We start from the raw sequence: 15,054 nt of genomic DNA on the forward strand, positions 1-15,054 counted from the left end.
GGAACACTTTCATGACTACCGGTAAATTCATGCTTCAGAAGCTGATGAAGTCTGATACAGGCAACTACAAAAAATTGAGCTTGGCTGTTGAAATAAAAACAAGCAGACGATCACAGAATAGCAAATCTTTGCTCCAGAATTGTAAGCGGCATTATTAGTCCTGAATGGCGAATAGTTTGTAAAAGCCAAATGGTAATTATGTTTTCAACAAATTTTACACTTACAAGTGTCGTGGATACATTATCTGGGAATGTCTGGGCGATAATAGCAAATGCTGCAGTGGACGACGCGGCTGCTCCTACAGCCTCAACAGCCCGAACTATGAAACAAAACACAATAAACTCTGTCCCTGGATTGAGCTTGTCCAGAAATCTACAGAAAAAAGCATAAAGATTACAGTATTATCACCACTTGTATTTTGTCCGACACTGAAATCGTTTAAGGTAGAATGCATGTGCCTTGGGGACAGGTACTCAGCCTCTCAAACTTTTACAGTCTTCTTTTGGCCTACCACTTTTGGCTTATACCACTTTGAAGTTTATTGAAATTATTTTGTGAAAGTTGGAAAGATATAAAGATATAAGATTGAGATGGCAGCTTTTTAAAATTTCAAACAGTAAAAATTGGGTAATTTGTTTATCAAGCACCAAACTTTGCATGGTGACCCCTGATTTTAATTATTGGTTTTGAAAGAGAATGGATGAAAGTTTGCTTAAAGAACAATTGAGCAAAGTTTAAGTCTTTCATTTTTGAGCTGCACACTACCTTAAACAGCTCTTAATTCTGCATAAACGTGACTTTGATGAAAAACCTCTTAGCAACATCTCCTGACCAGCCCACAAAGGTACACTGCAGTCAAAATATCTCTCATATGCCTCAACAGTTTTGAATCTTAAAATCATAAATCTTGCATATAGTCAAGGAAGTAATCTTCAATTCTTCATGTTTGTGACACAGACAGTTGCATATTTAATTGTAATCCCTTTATCACTGATTGATTTTATACCTACTAGACTGAGCATTTGCAAGGAACTTCTTTTGAAATTTGTCTTACCAATGGCGATTCATACTTGAGATAATTTACAGGTTTTACGTTCAACACTTACCCAAATATTATCACACTTACTCCACATGTAAAAGATCCCGACAAAAACAGAAACTTTGCACCGATTTGTGGAAGCTGAAAAAAGAAAGAGAAAAAATGCTCTCTGTATGAAAACTGATGTGTTCATTATTAGAGCAGTTGTTTCCGCACTATAAAGCCATTGCTTTTCACATGGTCATTGTGACCTAATTGTTGCAGGCTGTTGGCCTCTTTGTGGCAACAGATGGACACACTAACATATATAAATTTGCATGGTGACCCCATCACTGAGCAGCTGATCATGAAATAAAGTGTTTGCTCAGTAGATGATTCACAAGTTGTATTGACATCCGTTTCACAGTACTGAAGTATTTCTTCCATAAACCATCCATCGTAACCATTAGAAACACTCAAACTTTGATCCCATCTTTTCATTTGAGAACTATGATAATCAGATACACAGTAGTTAATAATAAACAAGTTCAAGAGGCAAATACTGCAGAGATATAGAGCACGAGGTCACCTCTGGGAACCAACAAACAAAATTTGGAAGGTGTAGGTCAGCTCTCGGAAGCTATTATGAAACCAAATATGGAAGGTGTCTGTCAAGTCATTGGAGAAAATATTGTTTTGACCAAATGTGAAAATTAGGTCGAAAATTTTCTACACAAGCAAATTTCATCATCACTTGGACACACGAGCGTAACGCCATCACTGGAACCTATTAAATCACCAATTTGAAAACTGTCTGATGAGTGCTTTTGGAGGAAAAACTTATTTCATCAAAAGACAGAATATAGCTCAAAAACATTATTAGATTTCACCATCATTTGAGAGAAAACATGAATGACGCCCTCCTTTGGAACTTAAAAACCACCTTTGCAAGGAAAAATTAGAAACATATTCTTAAAAATTCACATCTGCTTATTATATGCCAATTTGAACACGTCATTGTGATGACATAGTCCCTATATACTCAATCAAATGTTTTGGAAACTGTTGCTCCCTGTTGCTAATAACTTGGTTGTAGCTCTTTGTTATTCACTTGCAGATATTTGAAAAATACATAGTAATGTTGTGACATGGCCTGTCTAAGGCTGTCTGACATCATGCATTTATGTCATTGTACATTGATCATACAGCAAAAACAAATTGACATGTATACCGGTATATACCGGGTATGTACTATATGTACATTACTGCCATCAAGCGGCAATATTAACTTGTATCATGACACGAGTGGACAGGCATAAATCATAGTACACCTGTTCATGCATGTACATACACACATACACACAAAAACACATACACACATACATACACAGTGTTTCCTCTAGGCTGCGCGATTGCGCGATTCCTCCTCTTTGGTGTGCTGCGCGCCGCCAATTGCACGTAGAAGGGGCAACCCATCGCGCACTGCACTGAGCTGGCTGGAATGATCACATATCATGGGTACATACATACATTCATACATACATACATACATACATACATAGATACATACATACATAGGTACATACATACATACATACATACATACATACATGTGCACATGCGCATGATGGAGGGATAGGTACGGTATACACATGTTTATACTTACAAATTTACCAAATATCGGTGAAGACACAAACATAACGAGGGCAAAACATCCAAAAACCAAACCAACTATGGTGTCAGAAGCACCCATCTTGTTAGCCTAGAACACAAAAAATACAACACCAGAAATTCTATCAATCAATCAAGCAATCATTCAATCAACACTTTATTACCGTATTTTGGTAAGTATAACATATCAGAAATACAGTTAGACTTGTTTTGGTTTTAAATAGTAATGAGAGACGGAAAAATAGCAACAGCTAGTCAAGTCTTTTTCCTGGCCATTGGAAACTGAACTACAAAATGGCTAATTGCTGGGGTGATAGATGCTGGTGCAGTAATTGTTCCAAAGATTCTGTAAGCTTGATCATGACACAATTCCTCCGTACGCATACATGCACATCACTAGTCGAGACATAATGTAGAATCTAATTGGGCTCGTTTTTGGCCTTTCCTGAAATTTCATAGTCCATGGACATGGGCTATGCCCACTAATCAAACATGAAACAAGTGACCATTGCAGCCAATATAGCTCTTCTATGATATTTAAGACAATTACGATAATAAGTGTGGCTGGTGTACCTGGCTGGGATTTACGGATGGGAAAGTCCAAGCTATGATCATTAGAATACATTAGTGCCAGCTGCAACTGCTGGCACACTTTGCCTGAGCACTAACATTTGACTATAGCTCAACTGTCCAGACAAACGTTTTGTTTGACAAAATAAGGCAAAACTTCCCCCAAAATGTAACTATTCACTGACAAGTTTTGTTATTACTTCAACATATCTGAATCAGGTTAATATACACCTGCAATTGCAAGCAGCTGGAGAAGGAGATTAAACAAACTTTGATGACTCTTGGAATTTTTGACCAAAAAACAGCATATATTGCCTAAAAACAGTTTTGCAGATTTTCTCAATGATTTGTACAAAACTGATATAGATCATCATGTGAAGGTATGTAATTTGTGATTTCATCATGTAAAAGTGCTAATATTGTGTTGTTTGAAATTCAGTTATTGTGATACCTAACGGAGCTTTTAACTTCACTTTCAATGGAATGACAATGATTTGACTAGTAGTCATACAAGTAACAAGGAGACATTTGATTCCCTTAGAGGTAGAACGCGCCTCAGGGACAAATATTCAGACTCTCAAATTTTTGCTATTCTTTCCTAATCTACCACTCATGGGGGTTCATTTTAAATCTCTCGGAGTAAGTACATTTTCATCTTCTCAGTTTCTTTGAAACTAAAAAATGTTATTTTTCCCCATAGAGTTAAAACAGGAATGGCAGCCATTTTGAACTTCAACTATCGGTCAATGTCGGGTAATTTGTTTCTCTACTACCAAGCTTTCAATGGTGATCCCTGATGTAATCTGGTAAGAGAATGGTTGAGGGTTTTACTGAGGAAAGTTTGAGCAAAAGTTGAAGTTTTTTACTTCTGAGGCGCATGATACCTTAAGTACGTTTGCTTTTATATTACAACAAGTCATCGTTGATGACACAGTCCCCACTTGTTAATGGGTACTTTGATTACAGGTCCTCAGAGAGGATAGAGTCCTCTTCATTAGGTCTGTGATAAAAATACTTTTGAATAAATTCGCTTGATACATGTGTGAGTTGTAGTTCAGGACATGGAAAAATCGTAATAAAATGGCCACACGGTGGCCATATTGGATCGTATCACAAAACAAATGTGCATATGTATGACATAGGTCAATGTCCTTGTAGCAAATTTGATTAAAATTGGTTGAGATATGCCTGAGTTACGGCTTGTACATGAAAAAATCATAACAAAATGGCCGCACAGCAGCCATATTGGATCGTATCACAAAACAAATTAATGTGCATATGTATGACATTGGTCAATCTCCTTGTACCAACTTTGAATAAATTCACTTGATACATGTCTGAGTTATGGTTCTGGACATGAAAAAATGTAATAAAATGGCCACACGGCGGCCATATTGGATCGTATCACAAAAAAATCAATGTGCATGTGCATGACATAGGTCAATATCCTTGTACCAAGTTTGAATAAAATCGGTTGAGTTATGCCTGAGTTATGGCTCTGTACATGAAAAAATCGTAACAAAATGGCCGCAGAGCGGCCATATTGGATCGTATCACAAAACAAATTGATGTGTATAGCTATGACATTGTCAATGTCCTTGTACCAACTTTGAATAAAATCTGTTGAAACATGCCTGAGTAATGGCTCTGTACATGAAAAAGTCGTAACAAAATGGCTGCACGGCGGCCATATTGGATCGTATCACAAAAAAAATTGACGTGCATATCTATGACATTGGTCAATGTCCTTGTACCAACTTTGAATAAAATCAGTTGAAACATGCCTGAGTTATGGCTCTGTACATGAAAAAATCGTAATAAAATGGCCGCCTGGCAGCCATATTGGATCGCATTACAAAACAAATCAACGTGCATCTGTATGACATATGAAGTAATCCTTGTACCAAGTTTGAATGAAATCGCTCCAGGCATCTCTGAGATATCTGCGTGAACGGATGGACGGACGCACGCACGCACGGACGCACGCATGCACGGACATGACCAAACCTATAAGTCCCCCCGGACGGTGTCCGTGGGGACTAATAACGATGAGAGGTTAGCGAATTGTGAAATCCTATCAGTGAGGGATTTACAATAAAACAATGTCTTACCTCTGTGGGAAAAAACGGTGCAAGAATACTGAAACTAATGAAATCTGCAAGATTGGCTAGTGAGATACTCAACAACGTCAGCTTCTGTCTTCTTGTAAAACCTTTATTCTTGGCTGAATTGTCTGATTCTGTGTCTTCTTGGATATTACCATCCTGATTTACTTCATTCACATCCTTTGTTGCCATGGTGACAAGTTCTTGATGGATAAAATTTTCCAATAATTACTGGATTGCTAAATGGGAAATAAAACAAAGTGATCATTTTCTTTCTCTGTTAAGTTGTGATAATTGACTTTTTCTTTTTCAGAACAAAGGATTCGTTCAGTATGGGATATTCATGTCCATCATCTTCTCTTCAGTGTTTTTATCAAATACAAACACACACCAGAGAACAATGAGAGAGCCAAAACTTTTCACTCAAAGCCAATTAAACTGACAAATTGCTCTGAACAGGGCACAAAACATTTCTTTCATAAACCAGTTATCTGGGTTATCTAATGAACCAGCTGTGTTTCGATAACTGACAATAAAAACAGTCTGTGCTTGTGAAAACTATAATGCTGACTGTCAAACTGTGGAGATAGAAGTTATATGATAGAAACTGTTGGCTTTCATATGGTACTAAAAAGGCAGGTAGGGAAAAAGACATTCAGCCAAATTAATCAATTAAACCATAGACCCTCAAGAAAGTGTTTTCAAGAGTGTGTGATTTAACAGATATAGCTAGATCTATATTGAATAGTTTTTAGCTACAATAGACTATACTCTATAGAAGCTATTGGGATGGGTATCCGTCTGGTGTCCGTCGTCAGTCTGTATGTATGTATGTATGTATGTCCGTTTGTGAGGCGTCCGTCAACTCAAATATCTTGAGAACCACAGTACTTACTGATTTGATATTTTTGTAGATGAAAAATATGATTTTGAGAAACTGTTATTTTTTATTTTTTGATATTGTTGAAAATATGCAAATTGGTGCCAAAAAAAGGCATTTTTGGTAAAACATCTTCTTCTTCATAACCCCTGGTCAGACAGCTTTGTTATTTGGTATACAGGTCCCTAGGGATAACCCAACTTAGATTTGTTCAAATTGTGATGAAATATGCAAATCTGTATTTTTAAGGAATTTTTTTGTCATTTTTGGTCAAAACTTTATTTCATCAAAACCGCTCGTCTGACAGCTTTGATATTTGGTATACAGGTTCCTACAGATGAACTTAATATAATATATTGAATATATGACGAAATCTGCAATTTTGTATTTTTGGTGCAATTTTTGCCGTTTTTGGTCAAAAAATGTGTTTCTCAAAAACTACTTGTCTGATGCCTTTGATATTTGGTATACAGGTTCCTAGGGGTTCTCTTAGTGTGATATATTGAAATTTGATGAAATCTTCAATTTTTGTATTTTTGGGTCAATTTTTGCTATTTTTGGTCAAAATATTTGTTTCTCAAAAGTTACTCATCTGATAGCTTTGACATTTGGTATACAGGTTCCTAGGCTTTATCTTTTAATGTAATATATTGAAATGATGATGAAATCATCAATTTTGTATTTTTGCAGGTAATTTTGCCATTTTTGGTCAGGCCATCCTGTAATGAGCTGTCAAAGATATCAACCTTCTTCATCAATACATGTGTCACAAAAAGTTATTCTCTACATAACACAGCAGAGCTCTGTCAACTGTTGGGTCGCTTGTTTTTCAAAACAGCTAGTCAGACAGCTTTAATATTTGGTTTACAGGTCTCTAGGATGACCTTAGTGAGATAATTTCATACAGTAAGGAAGTGGTACTTAATTTTGTATCCATGTCAATAGTAGCTTCAGGGACTTTGGCCCTATGTTTACAGTTTGCCTCATATAATGATACATTTATGTAATACATAATAATACATTGATATCTTTTGATGAAATTTCAATATCATGTTTGTTGCACTCCTAAGCACTTCTAATCACCATATTCTCGTGATTTAAATTTATGTCAACTGTCAAACATGTATTTTATTTTTTCATTTTCAATCCATCATCCAACAGGCATTGCCCAATTACAGGATGGGGTACCCATTACCCACTGCTCCATGGAGCAATGAGGAGCAAAGTGCCTTGCTCAAAGGCACAACACTGTCTCGAACTCATCATCCTCCAACAGTGAGTCGGTTACTCTAGACGTACCGGGTCTAAACGTTGCACCATAGACTACTATATATATGATGAAATGACACTTTTGGGTTGAATTCTGAAATCAATTTATGTCTACAGTTGCCCTTATTTTTTTGGCATTTATTATATCACCATGTTCTAGCGAAGTACATTCATACAATATTGAAAAGTAGATATGCTTGGGAAATACTGTTAATTTCATATGAGTGTACTTTATTAGCTCCCTGTTTGTATGTGTGTGTGCATGGTACATATACATACATATACACATACATACTGAGGATTGCAGGATGCATGAAACTTAAGCTATAAGTAACAGATATCTGTCATCTGTCCTTGAAGTAATTTGTGATATATAATTTGTGATATATATATATATATATACATATATATATATACACACACATATACATGATATATATATATATATATATATATATATATATATATATATATATATATATATATATATATATATATATATATATATATATATATATATATATATATATATATATATATATTATACAGTGTTCTCCCCAGAGCTATTATAGAGTGGTGGCCGCCCTCTATAATTTTTGGTAAACAATAGAAAACTCATTACCATAACAATTACATTTATTGTTATGCAAATTAGCCACCACTCTATCAGAAAATCCTGGGGAGATCACTGATATATATATATTATATATATATATATATATATATATATATATATATATATATATATATATATATATATATATATATATATATATATATATATATATATATATATTGGGTAATTGTTTCTCTAGTGCCAACATTTGCACAGTGACCCCTGATTTTTCTTCTTGATTTTGATATAGAATGGTGAAGTTTGCTGACGAAAGTTTGAGCAAAAGCATGAACAACCTTAAAGGGCCACATTTTCATCAGCTTTATCTCTGAGCAAATTGACTGACCGTGCACAACTTTCAAAGGAGAACAAAATACTTAATTCAGATAAACAGTCAATGTCACGACCTTAAAGAACCAGGGAAACTTAAACCACAAAAAACAGTCAATGTCAACAACCAGGGATTGAGGACTGCCCCTTTAAAAACGTCAAACTCTGGTGCTCCCTGGCCCAAGCTCTATCTTGGTCCGTGGCATCAAACTATTGTAAAATTACATTTAGCTGTAATTCCATGGAAACACAAACATGTCAAAAGTCGATCACAGTCTCTCAACAAATCATGAGTCAGCAAACATGAATATGTCAGTGGTCGGCACCCAATGAACATGTACAACATAAATATAGTCTATGTATACACCTCCGTTCTTCTTAGGGAGGCATCTTTTGAACTATGATCTAGACCATAGTCTGTAGATAGCTCTCTATAGATCTATCTTTACCATATGTTGTCAGGCTGTGGTTGCACCCTTGCACAGGCGGTCGAAGTCCAATCACGTAAAAAGCATCTTCGCCCTCTACTGTCTATGATTACCATAGACTTTTGACCCCAGCTATTTCTTCCAACACAATTATGACCCGTTGGCCCTGAGTACGATGCTAGGTGTTCCCAGCATCCCTCAACGGGGAAGCCGAATAACGCCGGGAACACACAGCATCTTTTTTCACCGGATTAATGGAGTATGGACTAATGACCCGTGAATTTGAAGAAAATGTAGCTCATGGCCAGTCATGCAATTTCGAGACCCGTATTTGGGCCTAAATTACTTTTGACCCTATATTTTCCAGAAATTGTGGATTTTGCGCTGTGTAAAATGAACAATCGAAGATACACCAAGTACCTGTACCTAAATCGATGAGAGCCCCCCCCCCCCCCCCCCAGCAGTGGCGCGGCGAGCGCCCGTGGTTAGAATACTTTTGCCATGGCGCGGCATACAATGCGGAGTCGATCGCAAAGAGTGAACTGATCTGGGTCCAATGTCCTGCCATGTGTGACCTCAGATGACATGTGAAATGTGACATTCAACGTTTGTGTATACCTATGTGTCACACTGTCACTGTTACTGACCCGGGGTTACTGACCGGCATGATGCGACGATGTGGTCCATCCAAAGGTGCGGTGGACCACCCGAAGACACATGACATGTCGCTCATTCCACGGACAGACAGACTCCCTGCCTGTGCAAATTCGTACCAGTGTGTGCTCCGGTACGAATGTCACGGTTACAAAGAAGAAAACTCAGTGCAATACTTACCGGTCAATGTCAAGAACGCTACGTCAAACAGAAGTGTTCATTGCAGTCTCAATAGACGTTCACATGCTACTACCATACCGTTGACGTCTCGTGTTTACCCACGCTGTACGTAAATGATAACAGTTGGTTTCCTTGGATTGTGCAATCATCGCCTCCTTATCGTACGCGACCTGTCATGTACTATGTCAACAGAATGGCTCCCCCCTACGTAAATCGCTTGTCATAGCGCCCTCAACATACAACATTGTATTTGCTCGCAGTTTTAGGGACTGGTCAGTTTCTTCGGCCTGGGGGGGGGGGGCGGTGGATTATTTTTTGCCGACGTCAAAAAGTGGCTGACCCCCCCCCTATTCCAAATTTTGAAAACAGGGTGACCCCCCCCTATTCCAAATTTCGAAAACAGGGTGACCCCCCGGGGTGCGACATAGGTAAAACAAAAGGTGGACATAATTTTATATATATATATATATATATATATATATATATATATATATATATATATATATATATATATATATATATATAATATATATATATATATATATATATATATATATATATATATATATATACATATATATATATATATATTTTACATTTTACATATATTTATATTTTAAATAGTCATTCTATGTTTTAATGAAATTGTTGACATGTCAGTTGTAAGATAGGAATTTCAAAGTGTCAATCTTAAAGTTTGAATACAGTACATTTTGAATGAGCTGTATTTTGAATGAGCTGTGATTGTATTTTACACTTTCTATGCTTAACCAGATGTCCTGAACTGTTGTACAGAAATGGATGTCAATCATTATTATCAAAGAGGAAAAAGCAGTGAATCAAAAACTTTGATGGGTGTTAAGACTTGCCAACCATCCAATTAAATCTCCTGAGGAGCCATAGAGAGCTTTTTTAGCCAAATCTGATGTGTACAGTGTCTGACAGGACCTTTTCTTGTAACATTGAAACCATAAAAGCACAGCTAATAATGACAAAAACTGCCTTTTTTAACTGTTATTTTGTTCATAATAAAGCATCTTTCTACAGAAAACCTGTGAAACAAAGGAAAATAATTGCATCAATGAGAAGGAAAGATATCTTGTCATTTTTCTATCTCTAAAATAAGTCCCTGTATCAAATATATATTGTGAAATATTTGTGCATGTTGCTTTCCAATACTGAATTCTCATAGAGAGAACAGAAAAGTATCAGGAATTTGTCATCTTTTTCATATGAAATGCAGATTTCATAATGGTACACTTTCACTCAGCAAACATCAAGATATCTCTGATTTATTAAAGGATGGCGCCCGAAGGGCGCGCTGAAAAATATGAAACATTTTGATATCTCTGATATATATGCCTTGTATATTAAAGTCATGCACCTGAAGGGCATGCTGAAAAATATCTGATATATTAAAGTAATGAGCTTGAAGAGCACGCTGAAAAATATTGAACATACAGATATCTCTGATGTATGTATGCTTGATAAGTTAAAGTTGGGCGTGCTGAAAAATATGACTGATTATTAAAGTTACGCACCCGAAGGGCGCGTAAAAAATAAAACTGAATGATGAAATTTGTGGTTGACACTAGCATTTTAGACAACGATGAGCCTGTGTCAAAATTCAAAAACACACTGACCCCCCCCCCCCTATTGGGCATTTCAAAAACATGGTGACCCCCCCTATCACCAAAGTCAAAAACAGACCCCCCCATGAATCCACCGCCCCTCCCCCGCTGAAGAAACTGACCAGTCCCTTAACCTTGTGCATGGAGCATGGCGGTGAGCAAAAAAACTTGCGACCGAATGTAAAATAATTAATTTACACGATTCCGTAATTTAACATTCAGGAACGTACATCATGTACCAAAAGTTCTTTCATTGATAAAGCACAATATTATAAGAACAGTCATCACTGGAAATCTATCACATTTTACCGCGGATTTGTGATTTTAAACTTTGGTAATATCTCTGATATATCAGCATTTCCTTTTAAGTACATCAATTACTTACAATGAATATACCTGAGCATTGTCATGGCAGTGCTCGCAAAGTGTCCTGTAAACCATGTGCAACACCCAACTTTAACAACTTTGATCTCATTCACAGACAAGTTGACATTGACAAATTTTAAGTCCTGCCAGCTTTACGCTTAAATGTGATTAATATCATGAGAATAGAAGTGATTAATTTTAACTCTTTAATTCTTGCTCATCGTTCCTATTGTCTGACCTCTTTACAGAAGTAATGACTCTCCAAAAACGAGCGCTGAGGACAAAGAAAAAGGGAGAGAATCTATTAGGCTGCTTTCACAAAAAAAAAAAAAAAAAAAAAAAAAAAAAAAAAAAAAAAAAAAAACAGTGAAGGGATTGGAGAAATTCAACAAGGCGGGTTCGAAAATTTTAGGGATAGTACAGGGTGGAGACTTGAAAGTTTTGCTATGCTTATGGGGGACCTGAAAAGTTTTTGGTTTCCTTTTACTGTTTACGATTCCAAGGTTTGGTGGGTAATTGAATGAAAATTGAATATCATTTTAATGTCATCCAATTGTTCTAATGTTATTAATAATTAAATAAGATCTAGAACTATTTTGTCGCATTTCTCTTATCTCGACAAAACCTAAAAATGTATGAATTTTCGTAAAAAAACAAACAAGTAGGCTAAGTAACGGGGCAGAAGTTGCAACTGTTGATAAACACCATGCTGAAACACACAATATTCAGTTTGACGACAAAAGCCCGCATATATAAATATTGATGATAATCGAATGAGAGTCCAGACTAAAGGTCATTTGTCAATGATACAAATGCACGATATATATTCACAGACTTTGTTGGCAAGCTGAATTCTGAATAGTTCAACATGCTGAAGAACGCAATTGTATAAACTGAACAAAATTATTGTCAAAATTATCAAAGTTAATACAGCTACTGCCCTGCTACCACCTACGGGCAGTGTCATAAGGAAGACCAGGGGACTTGAAAGTTATCAGGGATTTTTGAATTCTGGCATATGAGAATGTGGGGTCACCATGCTTGATTTTCCAAATTTTCACATACTCATCGTAAAATAACACAAAGGTAAAAGCCCCAATAGCTGCTAATTTTATGCATTATTTTCATGATTTTATTTTCAAACCAAAGTTGGTTCATGTAGCCTAAGTGTGCTAACTGAAGGACGTGTATTGAGGTATCACTGCTCACTGATTTGGACCATGCCTACATGTTTTAACAGGTTAAATAATAAACGGGTGCCACACTCATCAAATGGCGCCCACAGGAAAATACGAAAAAACAGTATTTCCTCCACATTCACATAGTGATCATACCAGAAACAAGCATGATGCCATTTACTTGAATGCACAACACACAAGGGCCAACATTTTGTTGTTGTAATCTTTATTTTCTCTGTCACATTATTTTTGAAAATGGCTGGAAATCTAAAATGATGTTAAAACGTTTGAATTCACATGCCACTTTCGACACTCATGGCAGCGTTATACAATTTTTCAGCCTTTAATCGGACTGATTCAAAGAAAACTCGGAGGATATTTTGAGATTGGTTTATTAAACACATGCAGCTATTGGGGCTTAAAACTTTGTACGGTAAAAGACTAAGAGATAGTGTTGAACATCTGCGAACAGAACTGCCCAATACATGTTTATTTGTCTTTGCATGCATCCCTTATAAATATGTTGCTAAATGATAATGGGGGGGGGGGGACTTGAACAATTTTGATCATATAGACGGGAGGGTTTTAAAATGTTTGAGGTTATTGAGGGGCATCTGAAAAAAATATGATTTTAATCACGATTCCTCCAGCCCCCATAATAGTTATTTGTGAACGAAGTCTTATCCTGCTTTGTGACCTTAGTCACCATATTGCTGCTTGAAACCACAAGTGCCCCACACAACAAAGTTTATTCACATTTAATCCTTTCCTTAGAAATGTATCCTATAAGATTGTGGGATTTTTTTAAATGTGACTATCGCTTCTATTTCAGATGTACAAAAATATTATTTGTAATCGTTTGATAGAAACAAAAGCTTCAAAAATTCAAAACATCCTAGTAAACTGCATGGCAGACTAGTCATAATCATAATAGTAAGCTTAAGGCTCTACATATCTTGATAAACTAAATTAAATTTATCCGTGTACTTTCCTGTAAAATAACCAAGCAAATCTATTAGGTTCAAGGTCACGTCGCTATGAACAGTACAGCCATATATAAACGTTTATTCGTTTTTGCATTATTCATGAATAAAATGACAGCACTGTGTAACCTTGAGTCAAGAAAATATATATTCTCCCTGTGAAGGTTGCATTTTCTGATCTCTTGACTCGTATCTATCGTAACTTGAGATTATTTCTGAATAAATTGACAAATTGACGAAAGTCTGAAGAGTGAATGGATGATTTTGACCTTTATTTGTAAAGTGCGTTTAAATTGATAAAAGTGGTGATCTTTCATCCCCTTCTGGATTGGCAGATGTCACGGTCTTGGCTTGCTCTAATAACACCCTTCTCCTGTTGAAGAAAAAAAGAAAAGACTTTCTTCGAAATGAAATCTTGTATTGGAAAACTTAGAAGTGGTTCCTCTTCTAATATAGAAATTCTATTATTACGATCCATTACCGTAAATAATTCGATTGGCAATACTTTCGGTCTACGAATCTATCATCCTAATTGGAGTAACACTTGTATAATATCAAATTTGAGGTTATATGCTATGAGATTAAAATGTTGTAGCAATTTCTTCGCAAGAAAAGCCTCACTGATTCAAAGTTTGGAGCAAAGATCAACTGTTCCACTCTAGTATGCTCTGAATACTTTAAAACGTCTACTAATACAAGACATTTGATAGTCACTTATATAGTTTTCCATTGTTTTCTTGGCATTTTTGTTGTGATATCAGGTATTTAGGGAAGAATTAAGACTATGTTGGTTCAAGAATCTTGTACTCCTTTACAAATCGTTTATTAATAATAAATCAGAAACGCAAGTTTATTCAAATGTTAGCAACATTGTGCAATTGACAGATAAAAATTAAATCACTGAAAAAAACCCCACTTTTTAATTCATTGGAAGCTTCTCTGTACAGATACAGTAATTAAATTGTTCATCACAAAGCCCCGGTACCCGGCTAACCTCAAACAACTTATCAGTATCCTCTTTTTTCCGATCAGAGAAATACAGAAATCAGAAATGACGACACATTTTGCAGTTGTACACACGTCGACAAGATGAATATTACGTGTCTCGGTATGCTGTAGAGAGTAAATCTTGAAACTGTTGTTGAACGAGATGGCAGATATTTGCGACAAGTTGT

At 36.1% G+C, this 15,054-nt stretch overlaps 1 pseudogene; it reads right to left on the reverse strand.

Annotated features, from left to right (window-relative positions):
• The window catches only part of LOC139115597 (MFS-type transporter SLC18B1-like), a 42,497-nt pseudogene that overhangs the window by 10,970 nt on the left and 16,473 nt on the right, over positions 1-15,054 (reverse strand).

This window comes from Ptychodera flava, chromosome 17 (assembly GCF_041260155.1).
Source record: "Ptychodera flava strain L36383 chromosome 17, AS_Pfla_20210202, whole genome shotgun sequence".
Lineage (NCBI taxonomy): Eukaryota > Metazoa > Hemichordata > Enteropneusta > Ptychoderidae > Ptychodera > Ptychodera flava.